The sequence below is a fragment of the Spodoptera frugiperda genome, chromosome 30, assembly GCF_023101765.2.
Source record: "Spodoptera frugiperda isolate SF20-4 chromosome 30, AGI-APGP_CSIRO_Sfru_2.0, whole genome shotgun sequence".
NCBI lineage: Eukaryota > Metazoa > Arthropoda > Insecta > Lepidoptera > Noctuidae > Spodoptera > Spodoptera frugiperda.
Window position 1 is genome coordinate 10,732,173 of NC_064241.1, and position 17,565 is coordinate 10,749,737.

General features: G+C 34.0%; 1 protein-coding gene across 3 annotated transcripts in view; it reads left to right on the forward strand.

Annotated features, from left to right (window-relative positions):
* The window catches only part of LOC118269558 (uncharacterized), a 470,493-nt gene that overhangs the window by 137,190 nt on the left and 315,738 nt on the right, over positions 1–17,565 (forward strand). The window lies entirely within an intron of this gene.

Genomic DNA, 17,565 nt, shown 5'->3' on the forward strand with positions numbered 1-17,565 from the left:
ATCACCAATTTAGTTACAATTACGAGCTTTCAAAAATAATTTCATTCGATTTGAGTGGCACTGATAAAAATTGTCTTAGTAATGTTCCTGTTACCGTAACAGTAAAGAACAAAACTTACAAAATCCTGGGCGCATCTGAATTCATTCCATCATTAATTCCAAGCGGTCTTGGCCATTACCGATGTCACTGTTTTATTAATGAACGTTTCTTTTGCTACGATGATCAACGTCTCAAAATTATTGAAAGTACTGACCAACAAATATACTTACACTCATTAAGCTACGTCCAAATGTCACTTACTTAAATAAAAGTATTTTAATAAGTGATGAGTTAATTTTGTACATTTTTTTCTACTTTTTATTAAATACACATAAGCCATGTAATAAAGCATTAAATTAATCGTACAACCTTGTTTTCGTTTCATCTGAATAATGATGTTATATTAAATAAAGAATAATGTCTACACTTTGTTTGATTTTGTGGTCACACTGGTCTACCTATTTTCATAGGATTAAAAAATTAATATTTTCTCAGCTTAGAGGTAAGAAATACAAAATTTTATATACCTATTATTTAGTAGAAAACTATTACTAAATGTTAAGTACACTAGACTTTCTGATATTCCTCTCGTCTAGCAGCTAGCAGTGTCTATATGTCAGTGGAGGAGAGGATTGAGGGACCACTTTTAATCATCGCTATCTTCGAAATGCTTCGATATTTAAGATCCATTTCTTTTTACAATATGTTTTAAGACTTTTACTAAAACTTTATGTAAAATAATAACGGTTTTATTCAGTAATATTCACTAAAATATTTATCTTTGTTATGTGGACTGAGGGACCACAGTTCAGTTGCTATACTTTTTTTATCTTTAATGCTTTGTGCTCTGATATTTAATAGATATCTTTACAAATTCTTTACTAAATGTCTGTATTCACCAAACCTTCTTTTATAAGATACTTTCCGAGATCTGGCTGATCGTCTTTGAGAACTGAGGGACCACACTTTATGGGTCGTAGTTTTTAATATATTTGTTTACAAATTCCCAGATTCGTTCTACAATTGTTTTAGGTCTACTACTAAATCCTAGAACTTTCATTTCGCGAATTCCCAATGTGGTCCCTCAGTTCACCCACACATGGAATTGCGGTATAGCTAACTTATTTTTACCTCTCGTATTAAAATTGTGTCTGTCGCTTCTTTTTTCAAACAATTGTTGATTTTTTCTCACGTACATAATATTTTCGTAAATGAATTGAGAAGGCACTGTAAGAATGTTTATAGTTTTAAATAGTTCTCTCAAAGATTCGCGACGGGGCAAGTTATATATTGCTCGAATAGCTCGCTTTTGCAAAATAAAAATTGATTCTACATCCGCAGCTCGCCCCCACAGCAAAATGCCGTAAGACATTATGCTGTGAAAATAACTAAAATAAACAAGCCTTGCCGTACTTACGTCCGTTAGCTGCCTAATCTATCTAACTGCATAAGCAGCTGAGCTTAGTCTCCCCGAAAGTGCTTTTATATGGGGCCCCCATTGTAATCTGTCATCTAATGTGATACCCAAAAATACAGTCTCCTTAACAAATTCCAACTTTTGTCCGTTCAAAGCAACATAACATTCGTTATTTTGTACGTTTGGCAAGCAAAATTTAATACATTTGGTTTTTTTCTCATTAAGCGCCAAGTTATTAATAGTAAACCACTCATAGACTCGAAGAATGGAGCTGTTCACGTCGTCAAAATTATTCGTACGTCGACCTATTTTAAAAATCAGTGATGTATCATCTGCAAACAGAACCATTTTTGGTTCATTTTCGAATATGAGTGGCAAATCGTTTATGTACACTAAAAAGAGGAAAGGACCCAATATTGAACCTTGAGGAACGCCCATTTTTATCTCAGACCCTTGTGAATTAACACCGTTAATATGAACTTTTAGCTGCCTATCTCCTAGATATGACTTCAATAGACGGAGCGCAGTGTTTCTAATCCCGTAATGATTTAATTTCAGCAAAAGTGTCTCGTGGTCAACGCAATCAAATGCTTTTGAGAGGTCACAAAAAACACCTATGGCATCCCGTGCTTCCTCCCAGGCACAAAATATTTCTTTCATTAAAGTAACACCGGCGTCAGTTGTACAACGACCTTTAGTGAAACCATACTGCTGATGGTGGAAGATGGAGTTTTTATTAAAATGATGAAGCATCTGAGACAGTATCAACTTTTCAAACACTTTGCTAAGGACCGGCAAAATAGATACAGGCCTATAATTATTCTTTAGTATTACAAAGCATGGGAATCCAGTGTTAATGCTAAACAGGTACAGATACAATGGAAGAACTAGTGCTAAAAGCTCCAAGATCAGATGGTATTGCACAAGGGCCTCATTAGGATGCAGGTCTTTAGCCATCACTATTGATTACAACATCGTTTACCTCAAAGCTGAACATAATCACTTACCCTAAAGTAAAGACTTCTTTAAATACCTTTCCATCCTATTTTTATCTTTTTACTTGCTGGCCCGGACAAACTTCGTACCGCCTGAAACATTTTTTCTCACCTTTTAAACCATCCCTGGACTTCCACAAACAATTTAAGGCATTTAACAAAAATTTGCTAAATCGGTTCAGCCATTCTCGAGTTTTAACGAGACTAACGAACAGCAATTGATTTTTATATAGGTATAAAGAGTTTTTTTTTTATTCTTGGAGTACTATTTACAAATGACCTAATTGTAGACATTTAATAATATAAAAGAAGTAGCTCTGTATGTTCTTTTATATATCGTCAACGTTGTAGCCTAGAATACTTGTGTATTTATATTTTGACTAATAAACTATGTATAGATATTTTTTCATCGACACTGTGTTTTATTGTGAAGAATACAACATGGGATCTTTTCTTTATGTACCTCAGAAAACTTGTAGTAAATTTAGAGTTATATAACATATTTCTTCATTTATTTCAGAAGCTATTTTCGGTGTGACGAAAAAAGGAAATCCTGTACTAATCTTCAATGGTTATAGATATAATAAGGACAGCCGGAGCACGGGGCCGAAGAAGCGATGGTACTGTACCAAGGCGGGTTGTCGAGCTAATGTACATACTATTTTTGAAAGTATTGTTGATAACCGATTTGAACATAATCATGCTTAATTGGAAATTAGGAATATTGGTAAATATGATGATGATCAAAATAGCTTTGCGATTATAATCTATCTTTATGTTATGAGATCCCTATAGGAGTTTTTGCGTGATTAACTACAAACATTCTGATTATTATTTTTTAATTAAAATTTAGCTTCACGTTTTTATTTTATTTTATTCGTTGTTTTGCATGTGAATTATTATTTCGAGTTTAAATGAATAAATAAATAAATTATTCCAACCATACTTAAGAGATTTATGTTTGTCACGATTCAACACGGAGCATATCATGAATACTTAAGTTATAATTAGGTAGGTATAATTTTTTGTAGTTAGTCATTTGTGTATAGTCGGTAGCTTATTATGGTTATAGGTACATAGATTTCAATATTGTTTAACCCAACATAGTACCTATTTAAATTGCAGATATTATTTTTAGTTCGACGAGATCTGGCTTCCCAGTTTTGATTCACGCTGGCTACCGTTACAACTTATCTACTAGGACTGAAGGAGCGACAAGGCGTTGGTGTTGTGCTAGAAAAACGCTTAAATGTCGGGCGATCGTTGTCACAATGGATGAAACAATAATTCAACTTAAATATGAACATAACCACGTTGCCACCTATCTTAACATGATCTAGTCAAACTTAGTTTAACTTTAACTTATATTTGGAGTTGGGTATGAAGTACCTAGTATTAAAGCGTTTAGTTAGTAAACAGTTGAACATAATGTAATTTGTTTTATTTTTTATTTGTCTTTTTGGATATAGCTATAATTCTAACTGCATGTGTGTGTTGTGTGTGAGAAGAAACAAAAATGTACAACGACAGGTATGAGATATTCCCTCACATGTATTTTAAACCGATTCAGAGTTTAAGCACGTCACTCGTGGATGCCTAATAGTAGAGTCAAATTGTAAAACTATAATTGCTAATAAAATATACATTTTGATAATGACAATTGTTTTTGGTTTTTTAATCTTTACAAGCAACATGTTGATGATTCAAAGCAGTATAAATTTTAGGATTATACAAAAGCTGCCCTGAGCATTGAAAGATTCCTTATGTAGCGTAGTATCAGCGGGCCACAACTCAAACGAAAACGCAATTTTTTTAAATGGTTTTATCTAACTTAACCCGTTTGTGTTAAACTTATTAATAGGAATTTGACCCCCTTTCCTGTCAATAGATCGATCTGATTGTTGTACCCTTAATCTTGATGACCATACAACTAATTTTATTTTTTCCGCAACAACCTCAATTAACATATCAAACGAAAGGCCTTCGTTGGTAGAATATAACTCTTTAAGCCTTTTACTATAGAACATATTATTTTTATGTATTAACTGGTTTATATTTGTAGACATTTTAAGTCCTATTTAGCCATTTTATATTTTCTTTCAGAAATAAAGCTGGAGTTTGTCGAAAGCAGGAACGGGAATCCAGTTCTTATCATTGGGAATCATCGGTTTAATAAGACAGTACTCCGTTCAGGACCTAAGGCGCGATGGTACTGCAATAGACGAATCCTGACTGGCTGTCGAGCGAAAGCTTACACCTACAATAACGTTTTGATCAGCAGCGACCTCACACATAACCATTAAGATTTTTTTTAATTATATGAGCTATGATAGTGGTACATTATTTTGGTTTACATATTAAAAAAATCTTTTGTTACAATTGTTTTTTTTTATAAATTTAAGGGCTTTATTAAACAAACGCTTGAGATGTTTAAATTGGTTTAGACAATTTGGTATTTTTTTATTGAGCAGACGGATTACTTGATGGTAGGTAGGTAATTGATACCGCTTGTGGATAACACTAAAGGAGTAAATAACAACTGCTTTTCGGGGCCTTAAGAGTTAGAGTTTTGGGGATCAAAATAACGATTTCGTCACTACTAATATAAGTATTAAATTATACATTTTATTTTAGCTCTGGCACCAGTTTTCACCGAAACCAAGAATGGTAACCCTGTGCTCTTAATGGGCGGTTACCGGTACAATCTGACATATCACAAATATAAGCGTGCTGTGTGGAGTTGGTACTGCTCCAGGCGATGCCAAACTGGATGTCGAGCAAAGGCCATCACTGTAAATAATAAAAAAGTAAAATCGCATACTGAGCATAACGATGGCTGCATACAATTATCTCGCAAGCATCGAAGGAGCCATACGGAAGCCTAAGTGACAAGAAATGGGTGCAATCAGATGGTATGTACGTATCCCTCTTCTGCCAATACCTGGAAATTCCTCAGAACTCTTGGTATCGGCAAAACATTCATCCAGACCTTCCTAATTGCGTGCGGAACTAGCTGGCTGCTCGAGTTAAACTTTTAAATGTTCATTTGTATTATAATAGCTTTCCGCCCGCGGCTTCGCCCACGTGTAATTCGGTTATATATAGCGTTTTTTAATGATCTCGACAGGGCTTTTTCTTCCACAGGCTGAAATCTTGTTACAACTGGAATTAAATATAGCCTGTGTTACTCAGGGATGATGTAGCTTTCTAATGGTGAATGTTTGAAATCGATTCAGTAGTTTCGGAGTTTATCGATTACATGTGTAAACAAACAAACATATAAAAAAATAGATTGTTCCTCTTTATAATGTTAGTATACATACAAATCTATATAGAAAAAGTAAAGCGAGACAAAATCATCGTCTCAAAAGAAAAAAAAACAGGATTTATAGGACGAAGAGGCCTTACAGGATATTTCGTCTCTTCACTTGTTTCCTTTTAGCTGTTTGTATGGGTAGTGTTAACACAAAATAGGGATTTAAAGGCGTGATGATATTAATGTTATGCATGTATGTACATAATTATGTATGTTATTATGTATGTTAAAGAGACGACTGAAAGTTGTCATACAAAGTCTTTTTTTTTAAGGATGGGAAATCATCAAATGACCTCTCCCGCTCTGGGTGGAACGGAAGGGAGAGTCAGACTTTTACTGACTAAAACCCACCTCGTTCCTTCAGTTGCCCTTTGCGTTCCGGGGCCACGGTATCTCGTTAGAACTTTCCCGCAGCCCCGGCTCAGTTTATCCCGTTCCCCCTTGGGGGTTGACATTTCAAAAATCCCTTCTTAGTGCTCACTTATGTTACTAAAGGAACCTCTGTTCAAAATCTCAGACTCCTATACCGAGCGGTTTCGGCTGTGCGTTAATAAATCAGTCACCCAATCGCACCCCCTAAATCACGATTGGAGGGTAGTTTGAAAAAACTTATAATGTCAAACATATTTACTTGCCTATGTACGTGTTCATGCCAAGTTTCAAGTTTATAAATCCAAGGAATAAGATTTTTCATAGAAACGTTTTTCCCCCCTTGGGGGTTGAATTTCCAAAAATCCTTTCTTAGTGCTCCCCTACATATCCCAAGGAACCTACATTCCAAATTTCAGCTGTCTACGACCAGTAGTTTCGACTGTGCGTTGTCAGTCAGTCAGTCAGTCAGTCACTCAGTAACGGAAGAGCAAGAGAAAGAGCATGGCATGGTAACCGAGAAATTTAAAAATCATTGCTCACTATATCTCGACATTGGTCGTCATTGTTACATCGCATATGCGTTGCAAGTAGTAGGCAAACCGCCCCATCACCCCTGTCGCCACCTAAAGAGCGGCCCTTGCGCACGCATTATTTTCAACCAACATACTTTTACGTTTACGTTTGTTAATGCGCTGGTCTGAGAAGTACTGGCGACTTTACTAACGCTTATAATATGTCTGTTGCAGAACCTGTCTTCAGCAACACTAAAAGAGGGAATCCTGTGATCAACTTGGGAAAGTACCGATATATAAAGAGCAATAATTGCAAAGGGAGGTGGTATTGTAATAGATACTCCTATGGTTGTCGGTCTGTCGTTCTTACTTACAACGATGTTATTATCGGTCAAAAAGGTGAACATAATCATTGATTTCTGTTTCTATATGAAACGCTCTAGAAAAGAACTGTATTAGATATCTGTATCTAGTGAAAATTGTAATGGCTAAATGCTACTGCTCTATATTTCCTTTCTGATTGTAATAGTAATATCATGCATACGACAGTCAGTACATATACTGACTGTACTCAATTCTGTTGGTTGATTTCTATGTGAGAGTAGAAATAAAGTATCGTATATTGTATTATATGCTTTTTATTTAATAGTTTTAATAGGTTAATCTGAGAACTATTGTAGAAACATTGAATGTAGATAAGTCAGTTCGAGCCGAGTCAAGCTTCGAGCTTCTGACTGACAATTCTATTCTGACGTGATAAAAGTGCCTATTACTGAATTAATTAAGTTAAATACTTTGACTAATATTGCAGAACCTGTACCTGTCTTCAGTAAAACGAAAAATGGTATTCCTGTGTTGATAATTGGGCGTTATCGGTACAATATGGACACTAGTTGTAACGGGCTCAAAGTGAGGTGGTATTGTAACAGAAGCTCCTGTGGTTGCCGCTCTAACGTCATGACCTACGACAATGTTATCATACGTTATAAACCAGAACATAATCATTGAACGTTGTGTTGGTGTCAATTACATTGTATTTATTTAGATATAGAAATATGATGTAAGTAAAGGTACCCCTTTTGTCTTTATACTATTTATAGTGACTGATGTGGAAACTCTAGTGGCTAAATGTCACCTCTCTATTTTTTATGAGTTTTTTAAATACATAAGGACTTAATATTATGTTGTTTGATTTGGTCATTGACTTCAAAGTTATTTAACATGCCTACCATTAAATAGGCCCGAATCGGCTTGCCGTGGTACTTCAGCTTGTGCTAACGAAGAAAACTGTATCCCTCTTGCTAGTGCGGATCGATTATCTCACGTTTTTGTAAGGGTTCGTCAAAGAAAAATATTATATTTCGGCTTCTGACTAAAACTGGAAGTAGGTATTCTCGATCAAAAATGATAGGTAATTTTTGGTGAAAATTATTTCTGTACATAATAACATGGTAAACAAATCATACGGAATTAAAAAAAAAAAACATTTAAAAAAATCAAGAAAATTGCAAAAAATCCTCATCAATGTTCACATCGATGCGGAGACATTGTGCAGGGTGTTACGAGAAACTACGGAAACTCTTTAGTATTATTGAAGCCAAAAAGAAAGTAACTATAATGTTGCAGAAAACGCAACCCTATCTTTAGGGTTCAGGGCGATATAGGCCGGCTTTTTTCTCCAGTTAACTTACTATTAAATAATTTACTAACCTTGGTACTATTGGCACATTATGTTAAATCAATTTGTTTATTTCCAGTACCCGTCTTCAGCACGACGAAAGGTGGGAATCCGGTGATCATGGTTGGGAGTTATCGGTACAATAGGACAAATGGCTGCAATGGGGCTAAAGTCAGGTGGTACTGCAACAGGTACCCTTATGGATGCCGGTCCAGTATCGTTACTTACGACAATGTGGTAATAAGTCATAAAGCTGAACATAACCATTGATGCATTGACTTGTGTGTTATCATCTTTTTTGTATTAGGAGCAGCAATGGTAGTGTTAGCAGTTCTAAAGCTCCTCTTTATTTACCTCTTTAAAAAAATCGTTGCCCTACACTAGTATTTTGTCCTTTATCGTGGGTGCGTTTACAAACACACAAGTTCACATGCACATGACATCCAGACCCGGAACAATATTTTGTGAATCACAAAACGGGTTGCTCCGTGCGGGAATCAAACCCGCTACACTTTATACGGCAGCTAGTTGCCCAGCCATCGCTCCAACCGTGTAGGCATATAAGAGTATTTATATTATTTTATTTGTTATGTTATGTTTAAATATAGGAGTGCCTAGCTGTAAGTATTTATCGGTAGCTAACAGTGTAATAAAATAAATGTACATACGTTGTCGTATGTATGGTTTTCTCGTAATTATAATCTTATATTGCAATAAATAAAACATAGATAATTTAGTAATTAAAGCTATGTATCGAGTGTTTATGAAATAAGTATGTATTGCTATTTAGATATTTCTTTATATTATGTTAAAAAAATGCGAAATACATATATGATTTGAATTTGAAGTTTTTGCTGTTTGGTTAATTTACTACCCAACCCTGTGTTGTAAACATAAAATATGAAGTTATTACTAATCCAAAAAACTCGTTGACCAACTTTAATTTCAAACAATACTTAACCGTCATTTAGCATGAAAGAACAGTTGTTGATTTGTCCTTATTATTATTAATTTTTATTTTCAGGGCCGGTTTTCGGGACGACGAAAAATGGCAATCCGGTTATCACTTACGGTAGATTTAGGTACAATCGATCGAGTGGATATAAGGGGGCCAAACTCCGATGGACTTGTACCCGCTACCCGACCGGTTGCAGGTCCACTATTGTGACTGTTGATAGCATAATCGTGAGCCATAAAGATGAACATAATCACTGAAGTTACAGTATCTAATGTATTAACAGTGGGGTAGACAGAGGTGAACATATTTTCTAGTTATAAATCCCATGGTCTTAAGTTCTGGAGTCAAGGCCCACTTGGGCATATTTTCTTTAGTATTTCTCAGTATATTAGTAATTATGAAGTCTAGTTTTTGCCCTGTATATAAAAATAAGCTCCAATCATATGTAGCTCATAGATGGTAATAATGTGTGTTTTGCTATTGTATATGTGCAAGGTAGTAAGATTCAGATCACAGGATTTACAGTGGTCATTTGATTAGCATGTTAGTGATAATATGGACATAGTAATATCGTAAAATATAATTGCTTACTTAATTGGAATTAATAGTTTACTAAGTACAAAGAAACGTTTTGAACCTCTACTTAATATTATGTACTTATTTATAAGCTTGCTACATTTAGAATTATATTAGGTTATGTTATGTTAGGAATTGTGCAATAGGTAAGCATTTTCTGCGATAGGTTAAGAAATTGTAGTACGATATATTTTTTTAGTAATTGTTTATGGTACTGCTCACGATAATATATTTAGGTATTAGAAAGATTTATTGAAAGCTACGTATTGTGTTTTGCCATATTTTTATATCATAGGAATGTACTTACCTAATATAAATTTATTGTATCTTTGTAGTAAAAATAATATATAAAAATATACCTCTATAGTTTTATTTGTAGTAACATTTGAAGGTAAAGATTAAAGGAGAAAATTGATAAAATCAATTAATAATTATTTTAATAATTATTTTTTGGCCGTAAAGAACGTGGTGGACTAGGGGTGAGGCCTTTTTCCAGCAGTGGACGTCTTCCGACTGATAATCATGATGATATCAACAGTACATGTACAAACTTTTTATTATGTGTTTTTGTAAGGAGTATCGAGTCATTGTGAGGGTGGCCTGGTGATCTGTATCACAGGTATTACCTATCACAGACTCTAACCACTAGTCTCTCTCTTTCTTTCTCTCTTTAAGTGTTTAATATTTATTTGACTCTGTATAATTGGTGATGAGAAAAAAAAACATCATTATAAAAATACCACTTTAAACTTACATTTCTCATTGCACAACGTCTACACGTTACAAAGTTATAGCATATCTATAGCATTATATTTTCCTTTTTGTACAACTTTAACACGTTACAAAGTCATATCTATAATATAAGAATAAATCGCTGAATGCGTTACTAAGTGGAAAATTCGAGAACAGCTAAACCGATTTCGGTAATTCTTGTATTGGTCGGTTTAGCATTGTAAAAAAAAATCCAAGGCGAAACATCGTTCGTGGGGCGTTTGTGGGGACCAGGGTGGGTATAATAATTAAGTCACTTTTTAATGTTATTATTTTTTACAATTTACAGAGGCAGTATTCACAACCACTAAATATGGGAATCGTGTGATCATACTCGGCCCATATAGATACAATCAAGCGAGTGCCATAGTTAGAGATTGTGACAGTAAAACGCGTTGGAGATGCACAAAGAGACCTCGGGGTTGCAAATCCGTCATGTATACTATTGGCAATGACATCGTCGCGTTAAGAAATGAACATAATCATTAATTTGTTACAGTAATATATGTAATATTGCATTGGATTTTATTAAATGTTTACCTGTTTGTTTATATGACTTTCATTTAGGAGTTTTTATTCAACTTATGTTAGAAGCGTGTGTACTTACTGTCGATTTAGTTTATTTCTTTAAGTATACAACTGCTGTTGATTCCTACTTAATTTACACTATAGATTATTCAGTTACAAGAACCATTTTTATAATTTTGAACTTTTAACATGGTACCAATTGACCAAAAATGTAATTAATAATGTAAGATTGTGACATTTAAAATATACTTGCTTTGAGCGAGCATAAAGACATTACTTACTTAATACTTATTGAATAATCTTCACTTGTTTTGTTTTCTTACAGGAGTAGAACCGATATTTAGTGTAACGTCCAGAGGTAATCCGATTATCTTGTATGGTGGCTATCGATATAATCGGGTCAGTGGGTACAAGGGTGCCAGGTTACGCTGGCACTGTAACCAGACAATCAAAGGGTGCAAGTCGGTTATCGTAACAGTGGACAACATTGTGGTGCAACACAGGAGTCAACATAATCATTAACATTATAGGAATAGTAGTCACACATATTTTAAATAGTGCTTGGTATAATTCATCTATCTCATCTCATTAGAATTTATATATTTTTTTAAATTTATGATGCAATAAACGATCTGATATTATGACGTATGTTTATTATTTCTTAATTTTAGAGAAATAAAATACTGTAGATTGATAATTTATTTTATTCATTATTGTAGTTCATTTATGCTACAGCTGTTTTAAATTGAAACTTAATTGACATACTACCAATTGATTAAATGTAAATAACCTGTTTTTACAGAGGGACCGATTTTTAGTGAATCGAAAAGAGGTACTCCGATTATTTTGTATGATGGTTATCGATATAATCGGATTAATCGGTACAAGGGTCCCAAGTTTCGTTGGCGATGTGACCACACAAGTAAGGGGTGCAAGTCGGTTATCATCACAGTGGACAACATTGTGGTAGAACACAGGAGTCAACATAATCATTGACATATTAGGAATAGTAGTCACAAATGTTTTAAATAGTGCTTGGTATAATTCATCTATCTCATCTCATTTGAATTTATATATTTTTTTATGATGCAATAAACGATCTGATATTATGACATATGTATATTATTTCTTACTTTTAGAAAAATTTATAATTTATTTTATTCATTATTGTAGTTCATTTATACTACAGCTTATTTTGTATCAAACAATCTATTTTTCGTTTTAAACTGAAACTTAATTGCCATACTACCAATTGATTAAATGTAATTAACCTGTTTTTACAGAGATGGGACCGATTTTTAGTGTAACGACAAGAGGTACTCCGATTATCTTGTATGATGGTTATCGATATAATCGGATTAATCGGTACAAGGGTCCCAAGTTACGTTGGCAATGTAACCACACAAGTAAGGGGTGCAAGTCGGTTATCATCACAGTGGACAACATTGTGGTACAGCACAGGAGTGAACATAATCATTGATATCATCAGTAGGACAGAATACTCTGTAGATGACAGCTGGCTAGAAGACATAGCTGGTTAACATAAATCTTGTAACATAATTTGAAGACTCTCTGAAGACTGAAGACTCTGTTACTCGAAACAGTTAAAGCTTTTTTCACGTGAATAAACCCATATTTTTAATTGATTAATATTAGTAACCTATGGTCTACATAAAGTCTATAAAGTTATTTTAATATAATAGAAAAATCAACGATTGACGTATGAGAATCTTACGTCTTGTAATTGTCACACAATGTGTACAAGATACATATATGTAAGACGACTAAACAGTCACGGTGTATAATTTGAGCATTGTACCTTATGATTACCAGTACATATTTAATTTACTAATAAGTCATTCCTATTAATCATGTAATAACAATGTCTAATGAGGCTTTAATTCAATGGTATGTTAGTTATTACGAAATTTAATTTCATGGTCATATTCATGAAAAACTCATAAACTTTTGTAGACTTATTATTTACGACTAATGCTAAAGAAAAATAGATGTTATAATAACGATAAACGAATGTTTCTTTTACCTTATTTGTTCAACGTTTCAAGGTCGGATGCAGGATTGATTCCCAATGAAATTGCGTACTAATATTACAAATATAAGTAGAGTGGGCGCTAAGGGGGTGGGGTGGCAGAGGGGAAATTACAGGCTGGCTTGCTTCGTTGAACTTTAGTTTGATTATATCTGTACACGGGAGCGCATCGCGCATTTTCTATTTGACCTAATTACGATTAATCTGTCATTAGTGATCGACAATAGTAATATTCTTAATAAGAGTGTCGAGTTTTGTCTCAAAGCTACAAGGTTTGTGACGTCACACGCGGTTTGTGAGCCTGTTTTGGTGCAACGTGTAACACTCGCTTTGTAAGAGAAGTTTATCTTACTTTTTTTTTTTCAACGAAAGAACATTCGTGTTTATTTACGTTTATACGTTATTACGTTATATGTAGTGATGAGATAATAAAATAGCCTAGTAACGAACGAATGTGGGCGAGATTTCTTTCGAGAACAATCTATGTATTCCCGCTCTTTCTCCGAAGCCCGTTGTGTGGGTAGTACTGACGTCATCACGTGTTGGTGGGCGTGCCTTTTTGAATAAGAAGGTAATTCTGAAATTATAGTGTAATGAGTTAGTATTTGGTGTAACTTATGTGAATTTTACGACTCTACGAGTTACGATAAAGTAACAAAAATATCTTAAAGAGTCTTGCAAGTTATTAATTACCAATCAGTGTAACAACCACTGTAAATGCCATATAGTTGTAAGATAAATAAGCGAGTGCGACTGCCGGACAAGGGGTCTCAGGTTCGATTCACGGGTCGGGCAAAGGATTGCTGGGTATTTTTCGGTTTTTCGAAAAATTTTCAGCAATAACACGGAGTCTGGATATGTGCTCAGTACCTATATTGCAATAGGCTCACTCCCTATTACATGGGACTTATAACACAAATGGTGAAAAGGGGGTGTACAATTGTACATTGTGTAGCGGCATTACGTGCCGTAATGTGCACCTCTGCCTACCCCTTCGGGGATAAAAGGCGTGACGATGTAAATAACACTGAATTCTTTACAGTTACAATACCACGAACAAAGAAAAGAAGGATTCAGTATTCTAAAGACGAGAAATTAAGACGCAGACGTGAACAGAAGAAACTTAGTAATCGCCGTTGTCGTGCTAGAATGAGCGAAGCAGAGATAGAAGATCGTAGAAGAGTGGAAAGAGAGAGATATCGACTTAAAAAAGAAGTGGAAAGAAAAGGAAAAATTAAGATTCGAAGGAATTATTAATTTTTCCTTTCCGAACCTTAATTTCGCATATTAATTTTGGAAATGCTATTGTGGATAATAAAACAGTTATTTTGTAATAAAACACTAAGTTTTTATCACTTATAAGGCTGAGCAAAGTACCTTCTCTTGTATGTATAATAAATTAGAGATCGCAATTTCGTCCGTGTCACCTTGAATGGAATGTTTTTTTAGAGGTAGGTATTTGTGTGAAACCTCGTTAAACTTGATGAGAAAAATTAACAAATCACAATGGTAGAATTACTACCATTATGATTTGTTAACATACATTTCATGTTGATTTTGGACTAAGTATTGTATTTTTCAGAACATCGACGCAAATGGCTTTTCGACCAAGTAACTTTTCCTGCAATAACTTTACTTTAAAACCTGCAACCTTTAAGAACTGTTTCAACAACCATTTATGAAAACTCTAGCCGCCGTACTCAGAGCCTATTAATGGTTACTTAACCCATTTCTCAGCAATTGTTTTCGGAACAAAATCGTTACTAACGAATAGTTTAAGTAATCATTAAGTGTCTCTGAGCACGACTGTAAAAATTATTTGCTTCAACTTTCTTTATTTTGTTGCAGCTCTAAGGCCACAATTTAGTAAAACTAAGAGAGGCAATTGGGTGATGACTATGGGTGCATATCGGTACAATCAGGTGACTAATTGCCTTGGACCGAGGATGCGGTGGACTTGTATCAGAAAACCTCGAGGATGCAAGTCGAAAATTGTTACTATAAGGGACGTTATTGTTTGTCACGATGCTGAGCATAATCATTAAAGATTGTATTTCTAAGTATTTGGCTATAATATAGTCTATTTGTTCAGATAAAATTTATCTCTATGTAGGTATATGGGTTACTTTTTATCATATTTTAGCGCTAATGACATTTAGCGTGTGTTAAAGGTGGTGGTTCGTATGTTGTTATACTATGTACAAAATTGTTGAATTTATGTAATACTCGATTTCTTTTTCTTTTCTTTATGGACTTGTAAATATGTATTGTATCAGAACATGACTAATTAAAACGATTTTTTATAGATAGTTATGTGACATGATGGTATCAATTTTAGATACTTTAGTTACAAATAATTTATTTTATCTGGAAATTACACAGCTTATAATTCTGCCTATATTATATTTTTTGTTATCTTTGTAATATTATTGCAATATTTGTGAATCTCGTTGTATTTTAGTTTCTACATAAAGTGTTAAGATGCTTTCACAACACACAATTTTGTTTTATTAAACCCTTCTTTTTGTTTAATTTTACAATTTATGTGTACTATTAATACAATCAAAACTGCGTTTTCTGGTGAGTTAAAATGTTGCGGTACTAACAAAATCAATAAGATGCATATATGTATGTTCTACATTGACATCAGCGAAATAACAGAAAGGGAATGGAAGGAAACAACGACCCAAACCTCGACATATAAAATTATAAAAAAAATAATCACATTCAGTTACAGTAAAATGGTTGATGAAGAAGAACAAGAAAGAACTAGCGATGGTAAATGGTTTCACGTTCTACTGCCACAAGAACAATGCGAAGACCAAGATCTGGACATGCACCAGCGGATGGCTTTGCAAAGCCAGGCTGATCACTTCCAGTGACTGCGACCCTGAGAAGCGGTCCATCATTTCTGCTAAGCTGGAACACAATCATCCGCCTCCAACGTATGTCATTACTGATGGATTTTATGTTAGGATTTGAAGAAGAAAGTAGATAGATATTTATGTTTTCGTAAGATTAGACAAAGGCAGATTTAATGCCTGGAAGACTTGTTAGGCTATATTTGGGTGATGTGTAGATGATATGGTGTATTTGTTGACGGATTTTATTTGATTGTGTGGTTTTTTGAAATATAGCAACTGTTAGTTCCTAAATTATTGCCATTTTATCTTAAATTGTTCTTAGACTCACTTTAAATTATTATTTTTTTATTCTCAAAACGACAATATTTGTTTATTTGTGAATACACTGCCATATAATATATTTAGTGTTGTAAGGTTATTATATGTATGTGATGAAAAAAGTGTCTTAAAATTGTGATTGTGATCGATTTGTTAAAAAAATAATTCTAAAAGGTGCTAAAGGAAAGTGAATCTATAGTTTTAGATGGTACTCTTGTCTATCGGTATATCGATATAAAACACTTTGTGTCTCGCGTGAATCTGCGTCACGAGTTAAAGTCAATTCGTCGTCTTTACTCTATACAAGTTTTTATTTTAACTGAAAGTGTTAATGGTATTGTGTTCATTTATGTTATTTTTTCTCTAAAATTTATAGGTTCGCTATTTCTGTAGAGGCCAGCCAAGTTATTTAATTATATTTTAAATTTCTGTTACATTTGAATTTATAATTTACTATTGGAATATATTTCTTAGAAGCATTATACATTTTTTAAACTTTATACGATTAAAATATACCAAAGTTACCGAAATTATTTCTAGTTTTACTTAAAAACGCTTTGATTAAATTACTTTCTAAAATCAACTGGACATTTTTATTGTATCTCTTTACTTATAACAATTACCTATATTTGACAAAAGCATCTCAATAAAATTGTATTTAAGCATGTTGCATGTAGCATGACAAACTACAGTAAGTAATAGAGAAAAATATAACTACACAACAATACTAACAAACTAATTCTCTTCCAGTGAAATTTGTCAAGAGAGTCAACGGGAAAGAAGTCGCTCTAGTCAATGGCTATACTTACTACTGTCGTAAGCAGAGTTTGAAGAAAAGTACCAAGATATGGAACTGCACGTATGGAGGGACATGCCATGCAAGAATGGAGATCACCAACCACGTGAAACCTTCCCGTCGTATCGTACTCTCAGCGAAATTGGAACACAAACATGAACCCTCTGAATATTGCATCAGCAACGGGTTTTATGTCAAGTTGTAATCAGTAGAATTAAGTTTTCGGATTAGATAATACAGCTTATTCACTTACATCAGTCATCGCGTAAATTTTTCAAGATTATGAGCCCCGATCGTGGCCCGAAACTAGTCGAGCAATTGAGTGAGCTGTATTATCTAAAGAATATATGTCTCACGATATTATAAGTATCTTA